The sequence below is a fragment of the Triturus cristatus genome, chromosome 5_1 (assembly GCF_964204655.1).
Source record: "Triturus cristatus chromosome 5_1, aTriCri1.1, whole genome shotgun sequence".
Classification (NCBI taxonomy): domain Eukaryota; kingdom Metazoa; phylum Chordata; class Amphibia; order Caudata; family Salamandridae; genus Triturus; species Triturus cristatus.
Window position 1 is genome coordinate 291,348,590 of NC_140587.1, and position 24,311 is coordinate 291,372,900.

The window sequence follows — 24,311 nt, forward strand, 5'->3', positions numbered from 1 at the left end:
AAAATACAAAACGAAAACGTAAGCAGTGATTGATATAAACTTTGGCCCAGTGACTGAAACATACATTTTACCAAGTTTCAATGCACCCTGCCTACTCAGTTTAAGGTTGGAAGGTACTTTTTGTCATAGCAAATTGTGTGTTTTGCAATATCGCGGTCATGGAAGTGGAATTTGCTGTACACAGCTATCTAAATTGTGTCAGTGATTAACAAATTCAAGTCAAATACAGCTATTATGCAATGGAAATACTAATGAAATTCTGCCAATTTGGGGCCTTCCACACCGTGAATTAGTTTCCAAGTAGAGGCAAAATTGCATCGCGAAGAAGGGGATTCACTTGCCTAAAAACGAAAGAGGAACTTGAAACATTGAGAAATAGTGCTAAAACTATCCCTGTTCCAATGAAACAGTGATGAGGAAATATTGCAGCTGTGATTCCCTTATAGAAGTGAAACATGCAGGTTGGCAAACTCCAATAATGCGCACTTCGGGTCACTGCATTTTTGGTTTTCCTGTATAAAGTGGGTCATGCTCCTCGTTAGCCTTAATCCTCATGTTGTGTGAAGTTTATCTTTCAAATAAGAAGAGAAATTCGAAAATCCTGACCAAAAATCGAGGGAATAACCACATACTAAGATCTTTTTTAAACTTCAGGTGCAGACATTCTGTACATAGCAAGGAAAGAGTGTTCCAAAGCCTTGCTACGTCAACAGAGTAAGCAAAAACCAAAGGAAATGATGGACGGAGTGTTGAACATTGCAAGCACTCACCCCCAGTCAACTGATCTGGCTTTAATCCATCACCGTTCTTTAGCCCACTCTGCCACCCCAGTTCAGACATGGCAATATGCAAATCAGTCTGACCCTGTGCCTCAAGGGAACAGTCCAGCCCGAACTGCCAAGCCATGTCTTCCCTGGACCGGAAACAAGCTTCCTAGGACCGGTTTCTGGCATTTCAGCCGTCTTCAGCCAGGCTTGCTTGAATCCAGTGGCAAAGTGAGCAAGGGACTCACGTCTGAGCATACCCTGCCAACTTATGGCGGACAAAGCAAAAACCAAAGGAAATGATGGACGGAGTATTGAACATTGCAAGCACTCACCTCCAGTCAACTGATCTGGGTTTAATCCATCACCGTTCTTTAGCCCACTCTGCCACCCCAGTTCAGACATGGCCATATGCAAATCAGTCTGACCCTGTGCCTCAAGGGAACAGTCCAGCCTGAACTGCCAAGCCATGTCTTCCCTGGACCGGAAACAAGCTTCCTAGGACCGGTTTCTGGCATTTCAGCCGTCTTCAGCCAGGCTTGCTTGAATCCAGTGGCAAAGTGAGCAAGGCATAAGCCAACTTATGGCTGAAATGCCAGAAACCGGTCCTAGGAAGCTTGTTTCCGGTCCAGGGAAGACATGGCTTGGCAGTTCGGGCTGGACTGTTCCCATGTCTGAACTGGGGTGGCAGAGTGGGCTAAAGAACGGTGATGGATTAAACCTAGATCAGTTGACTGGGGGTGAGTGCTTGCAATGTTCAACACTCCGTCCATCATTTCCTTTGGTTTTTACATCAACAGAGAAGGCATTTCCACCCATCCCAACAGCTTAAGAGACCAGAATGTGCTGGGTGCCACATCCCGACCAAAAGGCTATGGTAGGGGCATGCCAGTTTTACATTACTGTTAAAATACTGGCACCTACAGATACAGACCTTTATGGACAATTATTAAGGGTTTGAAGTGAATTCCTTGGCATAATGGCTGCCAGCACTGGCAACTCAATGTAAAAAAAAATGGTCCCACTTATTTAGGTTGGCGCCAGGCAGGCCAACATATTGTGGATTCACTAATGGTTCAGCACTGCCCTCGGTGCCTCAAGTGTATGCTGTTGCCATTGTCAAGCCAATGGGAAGGATTGTGTGAAGAACAGTATAAAAGGGGAAAGCAGGCACTCTCCACCGCAGACACATGAGGTTGACTGTCAGCTGAGCATCCAGCACCAGACCTAAATTTCAAACTTCGAAGGTATGAGATGAAAACCCTTGGTCTGTGGCCACGTCACAATCGACCATCTAGAGATCCTGGGTCACCATCAAGACCTCAGTCTCAGAAGGGTTCAGTTTCAAAAGGTTTCTGGATATCCAAGGAGAACAGATTGATCTAAGTTCCCCGTCTACTGTCCTTATAATGGACAGACAAAGCATCAGTTTGGTGTCATCTACATACATGTTCCAGTCTAATCTCATTACATGCAGAAGAGCTGCCTAAGGATGCGGGCAGATTTTGAAAAATAGAAGTGGTAAAATGGAGTCTTGTGGGGCATCCAAGATGGGTTAATGGACCAAAGACGTGGTGGGAGGGAAATGTCCAATTTAGATCTATAGTCCAGAAAATATATAAATCACTCTACTATCTTTACACATGCGACATTCCACTGTGCATGTTTCTCTCACACCCTCATGGATCATATCTTTGTTTTTTTTTATTCTCATTCTAATCATTACTCAATTGGCTACTCTTTCTCAAATATTTCTGTCTTTGTGATTTGCAATGTTTCAAGACTGACCTTTGGGAATCAATGGCCCAGGATAGAGCTGCAGTGCAAAGCTACACCACTATAGGCCTACTACATTCACAATAACTACACTATATGTTTCTTTAGAAACATAGGTTTTAATTAAATAAGGACAACCATGACAAGCCAGTCTGCCCATCAACCTGCCTATTCTCTACCCATTCATGGCGTAAAGTCATGGTTATGAAGATCCTGAAGGAAGAGCTCTCATTGCTATGTTATCATCTTATCATCAAAGTCCATAAGGTAGTTTAATGAACAGCTATTAAAGGGAGTATAGAAGTTGAAATGATTCTAAGGTGAATCCAATGTATCCCAGATATTTGGCAGAATCAGGCTTTCTGACAGATTGCCGCTCTTTGTTGTGGTACTAACCAGCGGAGGAGACAATTATATTCTCAGGAGGTTCATGAGAATATATAAGTGAATCCTTTACAAGAAAGGTCTTAAAATACACCCAAAATAAGAACCTCCAGTTGGTATATATTGGGACAGGAAGTATAATCTCCATTGACATAAACCATGCTGGTTTATTGGTTCAATACACTAATCATGTATGCATATCATCTATCTGCATAAAGACCAACACTACGTAGAAGGTCGCCTTGGCTAGGCCTGTCCCTAGTACCTCACAGAGAGATGTGCTGTAATTGCCATATCCAAAAAAGGAAGAAATGCACCCATGTCTAGAAATGTACAGCCCCTGAGCATAACTATGAGAGATTATCCAGAGTTGAGTAAAAGGTTCCTGTCTTTTGAGAGAGACCAGCAGAACTCCAAAGTAAGTTGAACCTTCCATTGTCTGACTGAGGCAAATTTCTGTCTTCTCTTTGCCCTTATCGTGTGCAACAACCTCCCCAGAGGAAAATCAAAGGAAAAGCTTAGCATAGCTAAGATGGAGCAAAAAAGCTTGTACACCCATCCTCTTAGAATGGAAGACATAATTTATTGCGAGATAACTCCCATATACCATCTGCCTCGTTCTTGATCCTCCAGAGTGGACCCCTGAAAGCCTAACTCAAACCATAAACCCCAGCTCCTCAGACTTCAGTCTCATGACAGATTGTCTTTTCCCATGTGTGCCAGCGTGCGCATACACACACATACACACATGCACACACACTCTAAAAATCTTCCAGTTTGGACATTCAATTAAATTAATTCAATTAAATAAAATGTATTTACTGCTCAAACATTTCTACTAAATCCCCCAACCAACCCCTGAACAATTGTCCCCATTTGTGCTCCAGTGCCTCACGATATAACAAAGCACAGTCACAGAACAGCTTAAATTTCTTTAAAAAAGCAATACACACCCATACCATCACAACTGAGATTGGTCCAGCTAAAAATTTTGCACAGTACATACATCACATGCACCACACTATTCAAGATGGGTCGAATTAGTAATACAGAATGGACACGGAGGTGTAGGAAGACGGGCACGTTTTACCACACACTCTGGGAATGCCCAATCATTCAGGTATGTTGGGAAGCGGTTAACAGGGTGATTGGTGAAGTGTGTGGGATGACCCAGACTTTGTCCCCCAAGACCTGTTTGCTTAATATTTGGGATGCTACTGACCTGAGTCGCATGGACCAGCTGTGGGCGGCCATGGGCAATATACTTGCAAAGCTCAACATCGCTCGTAGATGGGCAGTTTCTGAATCACCAACAATAATGGAATGGGAACGTGATGTTGATTGGTGCATGTTAGCTGAACGGGCAGTTTACACAAACACAGGATGCCCCACAAAATGGGAAAAAGTGTGGGGGAAATGGAACACATATAGAAGCAACATCTGCACCTTCCCGTCAGAACGGGGGAGCGAGCCACTAGAATTAATGCTTGATACACTCCTGTAGTGGGTATTGGTGAGGGGAGCGATACGTGGGATGTTTAGTGACTAAAAATGATTGCCTGTTAAGTTCCGATGATTTTACACATGTTTGTACCGTGTTATGCTATACCATAACGTGCAATAAAAAGAGTTAATGAAAAAACAGTACACAGACTGAATAGTAAGAAGCCCGACTGCACAGCAGAATGCCTTAAAAAGGTGAGGTCTTGCATGTACAACAGTGCTAGTAGGCTGACCAAAATGGCAGTTGGTGAAACAGCTGATGGCAAAGCGTCAAAATAGCTGCCACAAACTATCAAGTAAAACTCTAAATTTCTTCCAATAAGCACATTCAATGAAGTTAATTCACTTCAATAAAATTAACTTACTGCATTTACGCTCCTATTAAATTCCCCAACCAACACTTGAACAATTGTCCCCTCTTGTGACCCTAGCGGTTCTCGATACAACAAAGCACAGTATAAGAACAGCCTACATTTCTTTAAAGAACAATACACAGACTCTTAGTTTTCCCCCTTTTCTTTCTCCCATGCTTCTCCCTCTTATCTCACTTTTGAGACCCACCCATATCTCTCCTCAAGCTCTATTTGTTCTCCACTGCCTTTGCTATGCTCTACCTCCCTTCCATTTTAATTTCAATAAAGGGTCATTACGATGGCGGCCAGACTTCCACCAACAGGCTGTCGGTGGCGGTCTCACCGCCGTCAGAACCACCTTCTCCCCCGCCACATTATGGTGGCGGGCGGTGTGATGGCGGTCGGAGACACCGACCGCCATGCATACGACGGGCTCCTTGAGCCCGCCGGTGCGGTGGAGGGGCTCGTAGTCCCTACAATGGTGGCGGTGCATACCAGGCACCACCATAGGGCTTACAATGTCCCTTTCCACCCGCCTGTTCATGGCAGTTAACCCGCCATGAACAAGCAGGTGAAAGGGACTTTGGGGGCCCGTAGGGGGCCTCCCTTTCCCCCTGGTCCTAGGCTGTGGGCACTGGGGGGCACCTATGATGCCCCCCACGTGTCCCTGCACCATGTGGCAGGCATGTAGTGCAGGGATATGTGTGGTGACCCCTTTATGTCTTGCGGTGTGTGCTGCAGTCAGCAGCACACGCGGCAATACAAAAAATAGGCATTGCGACCGCCGTGGTGACGGTTGCTTCCTAATCCCTATGTCGGGACCGCCGATAACCTGCAAGTCCGAACGCCATCCTAATGACCCCCTATATCCTGTCTTCCTCCAAACTTTCTTTTTTCACCTTCTCCTTGCTCCTGTTCTTTCTAACATCCTTATTTCTGCCCCTTCCATTCTTCTTGCTATGCTCTCATGCTTGTTCTTATCGTCTTTGTCTCCATCTCTCATCTTTATCTCTGTTTCCTTTCTCTCACTGTTTCCTCTTCATACTACCCCTCACTTCTCCCTGCCTTTACTCTCTGTTTTCCATTTTCCTTGGTCCTCTCCTCCCTTTTTCTTTTTCTCCATAGCTTGTCACTTCTTCTGGCCCTTCCGTCTGCATTTCTCTCCTCTCTCTCATTCTCTCTACTCTCAACTTCTCCTCTTCCTTCCTACTCCACATACTCCTTCATATCTTTTATCTTTCTTCCGTTCTCTACCCTTCCTATCTTCTTTCATTTTTCTCTCCTGGCATCTCTCTATTTCTATAACCTACAATCCTACCTATAACCTATAATACCTATCCCCTGGACTTTCCCCCTAACTCTTAGCTGTTCTCTCATGATCACTGCTTTGTAACTCCTTCATCCTTTTTCTTACATTCTTTACAATTTGCTTCATTTTTCTATCTCCTATATATGTCATCTATCTTTTATATTGCTTCCCTGGCTCCATTCTATGTTTTTTACCTTCTGACTTCATTCCTTTCTCTTATGTCGCCTCCTTTCTTTTTGCTTTCCTCGTATTCTTCACACCACTGCCCTCTATTTTCCTCACCTCAGATTTTCCTTTCTTTACTTCTGCTCTATCACTGTCCTCCATCTCTTTTTGTTCCCTTTTTAGTCTCCTTCTTTTCGCTCCTCTATTGCCATCTTCTGTTTTCTTCTCTCGCCTTCATCCTTATCTTATTCCCTTTACATTCTCCTCTATCATTTTGTAAATTTATTTTGATCTTCAGTTTGTTCCCACTTGTGCTTTTTTCTACACCTCTACTTCACCTTTGCAATTCATCTGTGTCTCTCAGGTTTCTCAGTTTCCCAATAGAACTTGTGTCAGTTTCCTAATAGAACTTGTGTCTTGTGTCTTTTGGACTTTTCCATTTGGATTCATCCTATGCTTTGCTACACCATCCGCCCCATAGCCTCCCTCCCTCCTTAGGCAAGAGTAAACATAGACACAGGCCAGGCACTTGGAATATCAACAATTGAGCAAGTGGTCTGTGAAATAAACAGCAGTTTGTGCAAGGAATGCTGAGCCCCTCACACCTGTGGGCCCCAGTGCCAATACACCATGATAGCTACGCTCTAGGGCCTGTCTCCACCCCGCTAATGATGCAAAAACAGTGTGCTGCAACCACCACTCAGGCTTCTTGAAAGTATTGATGTCCAGGTACTTGACTCCACATACTTTACATGTTATGTTCTAGAGAACAACAGACGGATGTTGGAGAGGGTGCAGGGAGGATGGTACACCTCTTCACATTACCCAATAATAGCTACATATTGGAAGAAGGTGTTATCCTCTACTAAATCCATAGGAGAATTATCTCTTGTTGGGCTCTGTCCTCTGTGGGCAGTCGAGCCCTTTGGAGCCAGGAGTCCTTCTGTTTTTTTGTCATTGGACAGAAAAATAAGAGATCTGCCACCTGACACTTGGAGAGCTGTTCCTGCCTTTGTGTGCCAGCAAGACTCAGGAATCTCTCTGTCCTTTTCTGCCAGCAGGGTCTTCTTTCTTCAGGTTTTGTCTTCCCATGTCTAGGAGTCTTCTGAGGAGGTTCTACTGAGGTCTCAATCTCATCCTATGCACTAGCCAGTGAAGCCATAATTTCCTATCCCTATTCTTGTCTACTTTCTTGCCCTTTGGACACCTCCAGTTGCAGTAATTCCTTTTTGTTTTACTGTAAAAGTTCCCAGAAGACCTACATCCAAAATGGCTAATTCCCACTTCCATTTGGAGGTAGCTCTGGCTCACACTTAGCCACACCCTCATTTAATTAAGATGTCCTCCCCTCTATCAGGGACAAAAACCAGTTCTCATGTCTAAAAGGACCCTGGTAAAGAATGGAGCAGATCTTGCCAGTCCGACTTGGCATTTCCAAGTAAAAAGAGGAATTGTGAAGAAAGTTCCTTTCTTCTTCCAGCTGTTTCTACTCTCCTCATAGATAGCTGATCACTGTTGAGGAGCCATATTTTGAGAACACCCCAGCCTTCTTGGGCCTAGAAGCCAAGCCATTGTCCTGTGTGGAGAAGCTCATTAACTCCCAGGATAGATTGTGAATTGAGCCTCTGGGTTTAAGCGACAAACTGGTTTTAAACAAGTTTGTCTAAGGTAGCACAAAGTGAAACTATCAAAAAGCTACTTCCTCCATTACATTAGAATTTTTTAGAAAGTGGAAAATAGCTTTAAATATTTTTTTCTAGCATTTTCCCATGTGAACACGTGTAATAAAGATTTTTATCACACCTAGACCTGTTCATGGAGAACGTAGCATAACCTACACAGTGAACATAGCTTTTTTATCAAATGTGATTGTGCACCAGTCCCTGTATATGGGGAGCCATTTTTTAAACATTAGCTACCCAGTCCTGTGAGCTTATAAGGCACACTTTCACAGTGGCAAAAATATATGAAAATATGTTTTACTACATGGAAAAGGCACATTTCTATATCATGTGCCACTGCAGTGCTTTTAAGCAACAGCTCGGCCAGAGTATGATGGTGCTCTTGGCAGCGATATATTTTTGTCACATATGTGGGTGGTGTAAATACACATTGCAGCTTATTCATGACATTGAACTTCCACACCACTGCTGCAATTTCTGCACAAACATACTTTACTTTGACTGCTAAATGCATCAATTGAGTGAAACTCATTTTACAGTCCCACTTTATGGGCCGGACACAGAGTGAGATAGAGTGAGATAGAGCTGGATCTCCCTTATCTGTTTAGGTGTCTTTCCACTAAAGTTCTAGATTTGGATGAAAGGGTCTGTATACTTTAGGATGGGTGTGTGGTTATTTTTGTTTGGGTATGTTGGCTTAACTATAATCTATACATTTTTACATGCATTGCTGTTGTTTAATAAGGACATATTGTGCAGGTTTGTGTCTGTAATAGGAAAAGGTGTTGGCATTCCCCGTCCTATTTTTGTTGTTTATGTGTAACAGGGAATTTGTTTCATTATACTGGCTTAATGTAGAATTTAGAATATGAGTGTTCGGTTGGTGTTAGTTGGACCTTGATGCTCTTCATGCTGGGTCAATTATTTTCAATTGCTAAAGTTATGGTAATGTTTACCTCATTTGATGGAGATATTCATATACAATAATATCCTGTAACATCCTGTAGCTCAGCTACTTGGTTAGAACAAATATGCCATCTGATGATATAAGAGCAGGTGTGACGCCATAGCCTCTTTGCAAAGAAAATCAAATTTGGGGAATAGAAAGTGGTGAAACCAATATAATCCTTGCTAAACAATGGGGAAACCCAGAAAAACCCCACAGGACCTGGGTATGTAGTGGTACAGAAACAATTGGTCCCAGCGGGGTTATTTTAACATTGATAGTACCCAAAATATAGGAAACATAGAAAATAGACAGTCAGTAAACTGCAAAACGATTGAATTTTATCATATGTTTGATCATAAATATATTTTCTTTCTGCAGACGTTATAATAAGTTGCTCCAAAGTGAGTAGGGCTGTTAGAGTGAGAAGGGCTGAGCCGCAGGATACCGCTTCTGGTGGGGCTTTACCTGTAACCTACAACTAAGCTAATAAACCTACATCTTTTATAACCTAGGAGTATCTAGCTTCATTGTAACAGTTGACCCATGCAATCAGTCTTTGAAACGGAGCCCTAACAAATGAAAGAGGGTTTCAGATCATTCAAGACTTTAACTTCCATGCATTAGTTTCTTTTCTGAGCTTTAAAGGGCCTGTTGCTACGGCCATCCATTTCTATGGGATTCACTGACAGAATATCGACACCCAAAATATCCCCATACCACAATATCGAGTTATAAATATCAATGTCAAAAATATCAACATCCTATATTTATAAAGGTAAGTACAATAATATTGGGAAAAAAATCGGTCATTAATATAGTTGTGCAAAATAGTGTGTATATATATATATATATATATATATATATATATATATATATATATTATCACGTGTTAGCATAGACATAAACAAAATCGTGTTCATGCACCAAAAAACAGTCTGTTTTCCTATAACCGATAGATAGGTAGTTCAAGCGTTTTTGCATATGGATATTAGGTTCAAATAAATATATAAATAAATATATTCCTATTTACAAGTTGTTAATAAATTATCAATAAATAATTTATAAAAAAACTTACAAATTAATAACTCATATATCTGCTTAAATGCATAATTTGTTACAGTTATTAAAATCAGATACTTATACTAAATCTGATAAAACACATATGTGCAAAATCCGCTAATATGTTGAGATGTCTTTAGACCAGGAATAATTCATTTGAACCCTCAATGGGCACTCGCGCCACTGAATATTTTTACTGAATGTCTGCATAAATGCTGCTAATTAAATGATTAGGCTCCCCTGGTCTCATCAAATCTGCATACTTGAAAGTTTGGCTGATGTTTCATGTTAGTACAATCGGTTATACTCGTAGTTTTAACGAAGGTGCATGTGTGCAAAAAACATATTATTTTTTGTCTTCTCTCTCCTTTTCTCCTCTTTTTCTGTCTTTTTTAGTTACTATGGTAGGACAGCCATCCACCCATATATTAAAGTGCTAGTGCAAAATTAAAAATAATAATAAAAATGAATGTGTCTATAAAAATATTTTAACATGGGGGTTAAATTGTGGATACATTTGGCTGCCTGGAACCTTACAACAGTGTGTGAAGGGATATGCTACTGATAGCATATGTATCTAATTTCTTTGCCTATTTTAGTCCCTTCTCCCTATTTTTTACTCTGTATTTCTGCCAAGGCACTAGGTAGGCTTTTCTGGAAAGTTGTACTGAAGTTACTATATAATCATGGTGAGATAGGTAAAATTTGATAATGCATTTTATAGAAAGTTATGGAGATCTTCTGTGTTATTTAGCCCGTTAGGAGCTTAGCTATCGAGTTCAAGGATCATGCGGGACTCCAGCTGGCGTAGCAATCTCTCCCTGTTACCTCCTTTACGCATGGGTGGCACTGCTGAAATCACAAAATATTTAAGACAGCTTAAGTTGTTATTATGAAATGTCTTAAAATGTCTGGCAACAGGGTATGCTGTGTCATTGTTTACTATCACTCTAAGGTGTTGTAGTATTCTGACATGCACCTGCAGCTTGGTACTTTCCACATAACGTAGGCCACAGGTGCATGTCAGAACATACACAGGGTATTCTGTTCTACAATTGTAGGTGCCTCTGATAGAGATTTCAGTTTCTTGAAAAGGGGTGTTGTACTTGGTTGTATTCTCTCCAAATCAACATGCCCTACAAGTAGAACATTTGAAAAACCCATTTCTGGGCTGCAGCCACATCTTTTTCATGTGAGTTTCTGGGCTGCTCCTAACTATTTGGGCTCTCATGGACAATCCTTTTCTGAATGTAATGGTGAGATCTCTCATCACCATAGGTGCTAATACTGCATCTGTGCATATTATCGGCCAGTTTCGTTTAATGATAGATCTTATCTTTCTCTCCTGCCGATTATATGTTGTGATCAGTCTAGGTGTGCCATCTTCAGTTTCTTTTTTGTGGCTCTCTTCAATATTGGGTTTCAGCAGCGATTCCCTCGATCTAGCAGTTACTTTATATATATTTTTATTTTCACGATCGCTGTACTTACCGATTCCCAGCCTGCAACATAGGTGCCAGCTGAACGGCGACAGCAGCCGTGTTAAAGATGCGTATGGAATCCTCCACAAAGCCACCAATCTTGGGGATAGCTATGCACCAGGCGATCCTTTAATAATTTAGATCTTTTGTATGTTATTTGTGGTGTTCCTCTTATGTGTTTACCTATTATTGGGTCAGCCACTAGGAGATTCCAGTGGACCTTCATAGCTATCCTTAATGCCCTAGCTCCTCTATTGAAGGTGGTTATCATTCTTGGGACTTCAGTAGCCTTTTCAATCTAACTTGGTGCATTCCTGACAGGCAGACTAAACAGTAGCTCCCTCTGTGTTTTGTTTTTGATCTTACTTTTAGCTTTTTTCAAAATTCTGTCATTATACCCTCTGCTCTTAAAGCGTGTTATCATATTTTGCTGTTCTTTTGTGACGCCTTCATTAGTGCTGCAATTGCGGCGAGCGTGCAGCATTTCCCCATATGGGATGCTTTGTACTAGGGGAGCGGGGTGGTGACTAGCTGCATGTAAAGCAGTGTTTCCAGCTGTTTCCTTCCTGAAAAGACGGGTTGTGATGTTATTGTCAACAATTTCTATACATACATCAAGGAACTCACAATAGTTAGCAATGATTTTATGGGTGAATTTTAAATTTAAGTTGTTGTTTCCTAACTTCTGAATAAATTCTAGAGCCAAAGATTCTGGCCCGTCCCAAATCAGAAACAAGTTGTCGATATATCTGATCCAGATTGGTAAATGATCAGTGTATCATTCAAAGCTGTCAGTCCAGACAATTTGTTCCTCCCACCAACCTAGGAAAAGGTTTGCTAGGCTGGGGGCAAAACAAGTGCCCATTGCCGTACCGGATCGTTGCCGGTAAACAGATTTTTCAAATAGAAAGATATTTTCTTGTAAGCAATAAAGCATAATTTCCTCCAACATTTTGTTGTGGTCCCATAGACTAACATGTCTACTCTTGAGAAAGTACATACATGCTGCTACTCCCATTTTTTGCTCAATGTAAGTGTAGAGTGAGCAGACATCTAAAGCTATCATTAGATAACTCTTTTCCCATTGGACATCATGTATCCTACACAAAAAGACCGGACTGTCTTTGCAGTACGATCATAGGTTCAAACCATACTTAGAAAGAAACACATGAAGGAAAATTGAGGTATTCTCCAATAGACCACCATTGGAGGATACTATTGGACACCCTGGTGGATTTGTGGTGTTTTTGTGAATCTTTGGGAGGTAGTACAGGCAGGGAATTCGCGGATTTTTGGTTCTTAAAAATCTATATTCTTCAATGTCTAGTAATCCTCTCTGACGCCAATTATCTAGATGATCATGATAATCTTTGATGGTTCGCTTGTACTTGTCCCAATTGATGAGCTCATAGCATGTGGTGTCTGTTAATTGCCTCATTGCTTCTGCTCTGTACATCGATATGTCCATGATAACCACATTGCCCCCCTTGTCAGAGGGCTTTCTTATGATGTTGGGATCTTTTTCCAGACTGTTAATTGGTCTTCTTTGGATTTTCGATAAATTGTCTCGTTTGAAATTTGGACTTGTCTTTCCCATCTTCATGAGTTCCATCGTGACAGCCGAGCTGTATGCTTCAATATTATTGTATGGGACATTAGGATTATATTTAGATTTCATTTTTAATCCACTGTGGCTTCGCTGGTTAGTATCTAGGCCCAGAAGTTCCAGGACAACATTAATGTCTCTTTCTTGGCCATCCTCATTATCCAATTGTAAGTCATATAGGTCACGCAGCAGATCCATGTCTCTTATCTGGAGATATGCATTAGTTGCGATGACTTCTTGCCTTGTTGCTGGCTTTTTTGACCCAATTGTCATTTTGTACAGTTTCATCAGCTTCAGTTTGCGAATAAACAAAAATAAGTCTATTCAGGTATCCTTGTAATTGAATTCATTAGTGGGGCAGAATGACAGTCCCAACTGTAATACAGATATCTCTTCTGCTGATAATAGTCTGGATGACAAATTAATGATGGAGTTGTTCTCTGTGTGATCTCCCATTGTTTTTGTGGAACGTCATGTTCTTCCTCCCCGTCTTCTTTTTAGTCTGAGTCTTTCTTCGTTCCTCGTCCTCTTCCTCTTTTTGGACCTTTGCCTCTTCCCCTGCCCCTTGTTTGGGGTTTGTCCGCTGTATTTTGTTCCTTTTTCTGTTTGAGAATGTGGAACTCGTTGAGGAAAGTTAGGGGGCGCGCACCTAAAGGGAAACCCGGATTGCGTTCGTCTGTGTCCGTGCTTATATCTGAACTTGATCCAGTTGAGAGTATTTCTCCTTGTTGATTGTTATGTGAGGACCTAAAATTTCTTTGTGCCCAATCAAACCGTTTTGCATAGGTTAGAATTCTCCCTTCGGCATAGTCTCTTTTGTCTCTCAGAAACTAGCGCTGTTTTTTTAACTTAATAGTATCTTCGTATTCTTTAAGTTTGTTGGGCAACTCTCAGTGCGGCCAATTCTTTTCTGGTGGATTCCAAGTCAATTTGGGCATATTTGACCAGCATCTCCAGCATTTCCTTGCATGTTTTGGCCATATATGCTGCCCTTTCTGTAAGAAGATCGGGGTTTGGGTTTTCATATGTTGGAACAGTGGATATTCCGAGGCCTCTGGGCACTCGACCCACTTCCACGTATTTTGTCAGTGACGTAACGTCCCACCATTTGTTAATTTCACGTTTCGAGAGTTTCTCCAATAAAAGTAGTTTCTGTTTGACTGAGGAGTCAATCCCTATAGCTCCTGTGCTTGCAGTTGATATATTTATATTTATATCTTGAGCTTCATTGAACAAAGATAAAGCGACTGCTTTCCTTTCACTTTCCCATTCTGACATTACTCAAGAAAACGGTCTCCTGACGAGCGCGGTTCAACTCTGGACCAAGACTGTTACGTCTGTTCCCAATGGTTCCTATTATTTGGCGTGTTTGGTAGCGGCGAGTGACATTAAGTGTAAGCATGAGAAACAGGTGCGGCAAGAATCCCAGTCCTCCGATGTTGACCCCCAACCTCCACATGAAACCCTGCCCCGCAATGCACTCGCTTACCAGATATTTTGCAGTCCTCGCAGTATTGAAGATTTCGGGGACGGCAGGAATCACTGCAAGTTCAATTTCCACAATCGCTGTGCTTAGCGATTCCCAGCCTGCGACGGAGGTGCCAGCTGAACGGCGACAGCAGTCGTGTTAAAGATGCGTATAGAGTCCTCCACAAAGCCACCAATGTGTATAAAGAAGGAAGCGGCACGCTAGGCTGTTTGGAGGATTAAATTGTCTGGACTGACAACTTCGAACGATAGACTGATCATTTACCAATCTGGATCAGATATATCGACGACTTGTTTCTGATTTGGCCAGAAGCTTTGGCTCTAGAATTTATTCAGAAGTTAGGAAACAACAACTTAAATTTAAAATTCACCCATAAAATCAGTGCTAACTATTGTGAGTTCCTTGATGTATATATAGAAATTGTTGACAATAACATCACAACCCGACTTTTCAGGAAGGAAACAGCTGGAAACACTGCTTTACATGCAGCTAGTCACCACCCCGCTCCCCTAGTACACAGCATCCCATATGGGGAAATGCTGCACTCTCGCCGCAATTGCAGCACTAATGAAGAGTTCACAAAAGAAGAGCAAAATATGATTACATGCTTTAAAAGCAGAGGGTATAATGACAGAATTTTGAAAAAAGCTAAAAGTAAGATCAAAAACAAAACACAGAGGGAGCTACTGTTTAGTCAGCCTGTCAGGAATGCCCCAAGTTAGATAGAAAAAGCTACTGAAGTCCCAAGAATGATAACCACCTTCAGTAGAGGAGCATTACGGATAGCTATGAAGGTCCACTGGAATCTCCTAGTGGCTGACCCAATAATAGGTAAACATATAGGGTGAACACCACAAATAACATACAAAAGATCTAAATCATTAAAGGATCACCTGGTGCGCAATGCACAGCTATCTCCAAGATACCACCACCACTCAGTGGCTTAAAGCACCGAATGGATTTACAACATGCGGCTCATGTCGGAATGGCAGGAACATTAAAACATACCAGACAGGAACCGGTCTCACCAGAAATGTCACTTGATCCATCAACTGTAACAGTGATTTTTCTGTCTACGTGTTGGGGTGCCCATGTGGCCTCCAATACGTAGGCAGTACTAAACTTCCCTTAAAAGTAAGGATTTTGCAACATCTCCGTGCAATTTCCAACCAGGATTTCAACTACCCGGTTGCTCGGCATTTTGCTGATTTGCATAAGAGCAACAATACCCTCTTGAAATTCTTTGGTATTGACAGAATTCTGCCACATATTCGTGGGGGGACAGAGAGAAGAATCTCCGCATTTGTGAGTCAAGACATATAATTGACCTCAATTCAAAACCCCCCAAAGGGTTGAATAGTGGGGAGGAGCTTGCTACACATATTGGCTGCTAATTCCTTAGATCTAATTAGTTGATTTTGAAAAATGTGTTTTTTATATTACTTATTAATTTTTGTCACTCTATCACTTTTTTAATGCATAGGACCGTTAATGTAAATTGCACTGTGTCGGATTTATGACCCATATCTTGGAGTCATAATACAGAGTAGATATTGTGCAAACTATCGCCAGGGATTCGGCTAATAGACTGATACCCATACGACACATTATGGCTCTCTCATTTGGTTCCAGCTATATTTCACCAGTGTTAGGGGACATTCACTCACACTAGTCTCACTCACATCATCCACCATTGAAAGGCTTTTACCTGATCCTAGAAATTAGTAGGTGTCACCCCGACGGCAACATTTGTGGATAACTGGCAGCAGTATGTAATAATCATGTATATATTTTCCTATATAATGAGGTACATTTCCCTTTATTTTGACTTGTGTTGCTCCCCACCTTATAAAAATTGCAATTGCAATTCATTTCCCGTTTAGATGTGTACCACACCGATTCAAGATGATTCAATGAGCCATTTGGCATCTGTCACAGAATGATATCTCAGTTATCGAGCATAATCTTGTTCTAATTTGATAAACCACCACATCAGTACATATTCTGTCAATTTTAGCGATTTATCATTTGGTAAGAAACATCAGGCTAAAATTAAGTGAATTCATTGCATTTTCGACAGTTGGAATTGTTTTTGTATGCAGACAACTTTATTGATGCACGCAATCAGGAAATGAAATGATAGTTGCATTGTAAAGTGGATATTCGCCAACAATGAATCGCTGGTTTACAATTGTTTGACAAATTTTAGTAATGTTCTGAAAAATGTAATTCGAATATTTATCGATGAATTTGAAATTATGTTTGCAATTATGTGCCAATAACGTAAAGTATTTCTTCTGTGTCTATCAACCTTGAATCCTATTTCTATGGGAATTTAGTATTCAGGAAGTAACTTGACAAAGGCAATACGCCAAAACGCGTCGTCCTTTAATTTGGTGCACAATACATTAATTGTGCTGTCTCCTGGTGTGCCGCTTCCTTCTTTATACACATTGGTGGCTTTGTAGAGGACTCCATATGTGTGTGTGTGTATATATATAATTCACTGAAAAAACCATAGGTTTCACACACGTTATAGTTAGGAATTAGCATTTAAAAAACCTTGCAAATTGCAACTATAACTCGCGCGCCCGCAATCCTGCTCATGACGTCACATATTACATCACTCATGACATGGTCAGTGGCATCACTCATGACATCACTGATGACATCATCCTTGTGATAGAGTGGCGGTCGCGCGAGTTATAGTTATCTGAACTAACTATAACGGGGGAATTTCATTGGTTTTTTACGAGTGAAATATCCACCTAACTATAACATGTGTGAAACCTATGGTTTTTTAAGTGAATTTGCAAGGTTTTTTAAATGCTAATTCCTAACTATAACGTGTGTGAAACCTATGGTTTTTTCAGTGAATTTTTACGTTTTTTAAATGCTAAGTTATGTATGTATTTTTTTTTTTATATATTTATTTTACAAAAAACTACGTATTAAAAAAATGTTGGGTTTTTTTGTGGTTTTTCACCGTGCGCGCACGGTGCGCGCACCCCCACGATTTAAAAAAAAAAATAATAATTCATTTTTTTTTCTGCCTTCGGGGTCCTTCAGGGACCCCCTGACAAAGGCTGCTGGGTCAGGAACTCTCTATCCTGCCCCCTTTTCACGTTCGCCACCTTCCTTTTTCCCTCTCGCACTGAAAACAAACAAAATGGCGGCCGACACTTCCTGATTTCGACCGATTCGAACGTTGACTAACATGTAACCACCAATCAGAATTACGCTCACGCACGTTAGGGTGCTCGCACGGTGCTCGCACGGTGCGCGGCTATAGATATGTATGTGCTTTTAACTGCAATTTTCTCAGGAACTACTGAACAGATTGACTCCATATATGCAAAAGGCACATCCCTGACCTGAGGACTACCTCTCTGCCAAATTTCAAGTAATTCTGTTCAGCCGTTCGGGCTGTACCTTCGACTAAAGGTCCTATGGAAAAATGCATGGGGAAAATGCGTTTTGGGACCCCCCGTTTTTCTCAGCCCCCGCTTGACGAATTCCCCCGAGACTTCAGGGTAGGAGCTGAGCGGACCGCCCCATTAGTTTTGAAAATTTCGCGAGGATTCGTCAACCGGCGCCAAAGTTATTCAAAATAGAATTTTCTGATTTCCTATGGAAACACGGTCCTAACTATAACTATCTACTGGCGGCCGCCAGTAGATAATATATATATATATATATATATATATATATATATATATATATATTTACTTGCACATAACTCCGGTTACGGGACATGTTCGGCTAATTCGCGGGCGGTCCGAGTTAGGGCTACCGGAAGCCCAATAAATATATTCACTCCGTTCTGCTCCTCCAACAGACGTACTCGGACACTCCACGTGTGCTAAAAAGCCATTTTAATAGCAGGAAACAACGCGTTTCAGCTTCCGCCTTGAGTACGTCTGTTGGAGGAGCAGAACGGAGTGAATATATATATATATAAATATATATATATATATTCACTGAAAAAACCATAGGTTTCAGGGACGTTATATTTAGCTGGACATTTCTCTCATACAAAACCATTGAAATTCCCCCGTTATAGTTAGTTCAGCTAACTATAACTCGAACCCCGCAATGCACTGCTGATGACGTCACATATTACATCACTCATGACATGGTCAGTGACATCACTCATGACATCACTGATGATATCTCAAATGACATCACTGATGACATCATTCAGTGTCTGTCTGTTTCTGTAAAGTTAAATTTTGTTTTATATATATGCCAAGCTGTATAATAGAATGAGTGGGTGTATAAGTGTCTGTATGGAGGATTTAGTAGGTGCATGACTGACTGTATAAGTGAATGATTAAACGTATCTTACTGAATGCATGGGTTAGTGACTAAACTGTGTGAATGTCTGTATGCGTCTGTCTGTTGGTGTGTAATCGGATGCATGGTTTTGTGAATAGGTACATGAATGTCTATATAAGTTATTGATTGGTTGTCTGAGTATCTGTATGGGCGCCTGAGTGTTTGTGTGGGTGGGATGTGTGTGACTCTGTGCATAGATGTGTCAGTGAGTGCTTCACTAGGTGCATGGTTTCAACACTAGGTCTGTAATGGACTGTATGGGTGGGTGAATATGTGTATGATTGTGTTAGTGTGTGAATATACATTTCATTAGTACATGTGTAATTTACTACATATGTGAATGGCAGTATATATGTATGTTGGAGTACAGAAATGACTATAACTGAGAGTGTGTGATAGTGTGAGTGGCTGTATGGATGAGTGTGTGCTTGTATCATTGATTGTATAAGACCATAAGAATGTGCTAGTATTTGTATGAGTAATTGAGCTTGTGTGTGTATAACTGTATAGGTGAGTAAATGGCAGTGTGATTAATTATTTGCATGACTGAGTATGTGTGTGAGTACCTCTATGGATGAGTAGCAGTGTGTGAGTGTCTATATAGGTGTATGAGTGCATATGATAGTCCTGTACTGAGTGACCATAAGTATGAGTGACTGTACGGGTGAGTGAGTGGATGGGTGTTTAGACCTAAGACTCTGTGATGGGGTATGTACTTATTGGTGTTGGAGTGTCTATGGTTTTGAGAGTGGCAGTATGTAATTTAGAGTGGGTGTATCAAAGGTTATATTAGATTGTGAGAAGATGCATCAAATGATCCCATGAATGAAGTCATCAGTGATGTAATTTGAGATACCATCATTGATGTCATCAGTGATGTCACTGACCATGTCATGAGTGATGTAATATGTGACGTCATCAGCAGTGCATTGCGGGGGCGCGAGTTATAGTTAGCTGAACTAACTATAACGGGGGAATTTCAATGGTTTTGTACGAGGGAAATGTCCAGCTAACTATAACGTGCCTGAAACCTATGGTTTTTTCAGTGAATTTCTAAGGTTTTTTAAATGCTAATTCCTAACTATAACATACCTGAAACCTATGGTTTTTTAAGTGAATTTCAAAGGTTTTTTAAATGATAATTCCTATCTATAACTTATCTTAAAATCTATGATTTTTAATGATTTTCATAGGATTTCTAAATCTTTATTTTTCAATGTATCAATTACTTTAATTTTGTTTATATTGTTTTTCACCATTTTTTAAAGTTTTTTTCCCCACTTAATTCTTTTAAAAATTTAAAAATATTATTTGTTTAAAAAAAAATATATTTGTACATTTTTTAAACTATTTATTTATATTTTTTAAACGATATTTTTAATACTTTATTAATTTTTTTTTACACTTTTTTGGGGGATTCGCGCACCCTATGCGCACCTTTCTCGATCCCTGCGCGGAACATAGTCGCCATTTTACGATTGTAGTGTAGGATCCGCGTACGGTATGTGTTGGGTACGTATTTTCGTGCGCGAATGCTATGTGACTGGTACGCGAATCCAAGCCCATTGGCGACACGTATGAAATACGTTACGTGACGCTCGTGCGCTTCCGCGAAACGTCATGTGCGTGTTTGACGCGGTGGGTGCGCGAATCCGGCCAAATATTTTAAATGTCAAAAAACATATATATGTATTTCATGTAAATATTAACTGAAGACATAATCTAAGCTACTCATAAAATTAATATATTTTTACTTCTAATCCTATATTGCTTTTACATGAAATTTCGCGGATTCGCGCTCGGTACGTTCTGCCTATGCGCACGGTGCGCGGATCCCATGTGACCTGAAAAAAAGAGATTTGATTGGTTCATTACACTTCCTATTCTAACTATTGAAAGACCCCACCCATTTCAATCATTCTTTTTTGACCTTCTTTGGAGGAGCATCTCTCTGCTGAGAAGAACTTTTTTTTGACTAAATTTACACTTAGATCAAACTTTTTTCAACAAAACAGGGTTTGAGAATGCGGTATGCAATGGCGCCCACTAGTGGGTACGTCAATATTCAGACAGTTTCAATTAATGACGGTGCAACAGGAAGGGGGGGAAACCCTAAACCCCCTAGAAAAGACCTAAGTCTATGGGAATTTATAGGCAGATGTCCTGTGCACACGCAGTCCCTATATTAAAGCATAAGTACAGCACGTAATGGAGAGAATAATAGAATTGTAAAAACAGTAAACAAAGTCCAGTGTAGCGTAACTTTCTTGATTTAATGCAGATCTGTTGCCCAGCCAACACGTGTTTCGTCAGGGTGGTGAACCCACGACTTCTTCAGGGCTATCGGGCTGATAGACAGAGGCAGAGAATCTCTCCGCCGGTTGTAATTCCACCCCAGCTGTACGGGCTAGGTGACCGTGACTAGACCAGTTACTTTCAGAACGGGGTAAGTACCACATCAGAGTAAAAACCTTGCGGGCGTGTAAGCCATGAAGTAGCGAGTACGCTGTGAGCACCTTAGAGAACCTTTTTTTTCAAAACAATGGCTTCAGGGCAGCAGGCATCTCCAGCATCTGCTCATTCATCTGAGGATGAATTTTTGGAAGAACCACCACGCCCACAAAGATACTCATCTGTGGTATGGACATTTTTCACTTTTCCTGAGGGGCAAACCAAAACTAATGCCAACTTAGTGACATGTAAGATCTGTCAGTGAGTGCTCTCCCGTGGGGATCCCACCAAAAAATATTCATCTGGTACAGCCTGCATGATGAAGCATCTGAAGACCATGCATCCGGTCAACCTGGCTCGTGAGGAATGCCGAAGAATGCGAGTTCTTCCAGGTCCATCAGATGCATCACAGCCGAGTACTTCGAGGGTGGATCCATCTGTCCAAAACTTGGACATCCGTCCACAGTTTGCAACATTAAAAGTGCTCTGCATAAAATGCAACGCTGTCCTTTGTTATGGAGAGCAGTCCATTGACCTCATTTGTCGAAAGCAAGAAAACCATCATTGCTAGTTGTTTTTTTTGTTTTTTTCCCTGAAGTTCATTGTTTTGTTCCTCCAGTTCTGTTTTTTCCTTTTTTTTCCAGAAAAACCCCAAAAATGTAAATTGTTTAAAAAACCAAGAAAAAAAATATAAAAGAAAAAAAGTTCTTCTAAGAACTAACTTTCCTGGTTTAAAAAAAGAGCTATATTTGTTTGTTAGTGTGTGAAAGTTTAGAAGAATGTATGAGTAGTGCGTAATTGACTGAACGAATGCATTAGTAGCGTATAGTGAATGTCAAGTCAAGTCAAGTCAAAATAGTCTTTATTTCGAATATTTCATCTTAAAAGACATATTAATAATTCATCATAACAATTAAAATTGGAGTAAGATTATTAACATTATATATACAAAAAACAGTTAATAAATAACAAGTTAAAAAGCAATAATAAAAAAGTATTAAACAATTCAATCGACTTGAGGTTAATTATAACATACTCCACGATAATAAGGGTAATACTAAGCTGCAATATATGAAACCAGTGAGGAAATTTCATCTATTCCGTAAGAGCCATGAACAGCTAATGTATTTGGCTAAGCCAATAACCACAAGAGAAGATGTATCTGTCTTTAAAATCCTTCTAGCGGTCTGGGCTGATCTGACACCCAATTCACGACACACAGGACACAACCAAACTCTTCTAGGTTGAAGGTATACTGGACAAACAAATAAAAAATGATCAACTGTTTCAACCAAATTTTTACAGGTTGGGCATTTATCACTGCCATTTGGGGACCAACTTGAGGTAAAGGAACATAGTGGTAGGGTCCCAATTCTAAATTGGTGATATAGTTTCCGATCCTGCTTTTTGGTTATTACATCCCAGTATGCTTCGAGAGAGGGTTGATCCTTAATGGACAAATAAGTTGTGGTCAAAGAGCTACCGATCCGAAGAGTATGGCGATTATGTAAAGACCATTGCCAATAGGCTTCCTTAAAGATTTTTTGGGGGGGAATGACTGCCGACGCAGGGTTAGACCACAAATCACCCATGCCCATTCCTGTCAGAATAAGTTTGATTTCTGACAGCCAACTAATTCTATGAGAGCCCCCCATGTCCTTTACCTCGCACATTGCCTTAGCATAAAGGGATAGCTCTGGGGTAGTCCATAGGCGTCGCCAAAACGCCAGAGGCCTATACCGGACCATATCCTCAATAGGTTGGCAACCCAGATCAAATAGCAGGGGGATGCGTGGAGTAGAAAGGGGTAGCCCTGTTAATGACCTCAAAAAGTTATTTTGGGCCACCCTCAAGGAGTCCAGATTACTGAACCCCCATAACTCGGCACCATACATAACTGCAGGAAGGATTTTAGACCCGTAGATTTGCATCAATGGTGCTATAGGTTTTGTGCAGGATTGCCTGTGTTCCTTTAGTAGAGCACCACCTAATTGTGAGTGCTTAAGACTAAGCAATTCTGTTTGAGGCCTCCAACTTAGGTTGTCACTAAAAGTCACCCCCAAATATGTGAATGTGGGAGTCTGTTCCAGCCTGACACCACCCATATCTACCCTGGCTTTTACGGGGCGGGGGCCACGGAGGACCATGAATTTAGTCTTCCCCACATTGACCTCGAGCTCATGTTCGCGGCAAAATAGCTCAAACCTAGATAGAGCCAGTTGGAGCCCCTGTCGGGTTTTGGATATAAGGAGCGTATCATCCGCGAACATGAGCAAGGGGACTTTCATTCCTGCCAACGAGGGTGCATCAGTCGGAAAGTTAGAAAAATAACTAGTTACAACATTAATAAACAGGGAAAACAATGTAGGGGCCAGAACGCACGCTTGTCTGACCCCTTTGGACACTTCAAATCTCACAGTTACTTCCCCTGGTTTACCCCATCTAACCTGGGCATATGTGTGAGCGTGCAGTTTAACTAAGAGCCTCAAAAACTCGGCCGGCATACCCATCTCCAGGAGGACCTCCCACAGTTTGGGTCTTGGCACCATATCAAATGCAGACCTGAGGTCCACAAATGCTGCAAAGAGCATGCCCCCCCTAGGTAGACTTCCTTCCAGTATAGTAGTGTAAACCTAAAGGCTTGATCTATGGTTCCGACATGTGTCCGGAAACCTGCCTGAAAAGGCGTCAAGATGTCATTATCGGAAATACAACTAGTGATGCGGCCCAACAGAAAACATGCGGTGATTTTTTGGGCCGCATCTATGAGGCTGATCGGGCGATAGTTGGCTGGGGCAGAGCGATCGCCCTTCTTATAGATTGGCAAAATCTCTGCCCCAAACCAAGAGTCCGGAACCGGCGCTCCACTAGCCAGGGCATTAGCTAAGGTTTTTAAGTAAGGTACCCAAAGATCCTGATCCTGTTTGAATAAATCAGCAGGGATACAGTCAGGGCCTGGGGCTTTGCCGTTCGGGAGAGATTTCAAAATTAACATCACCTCA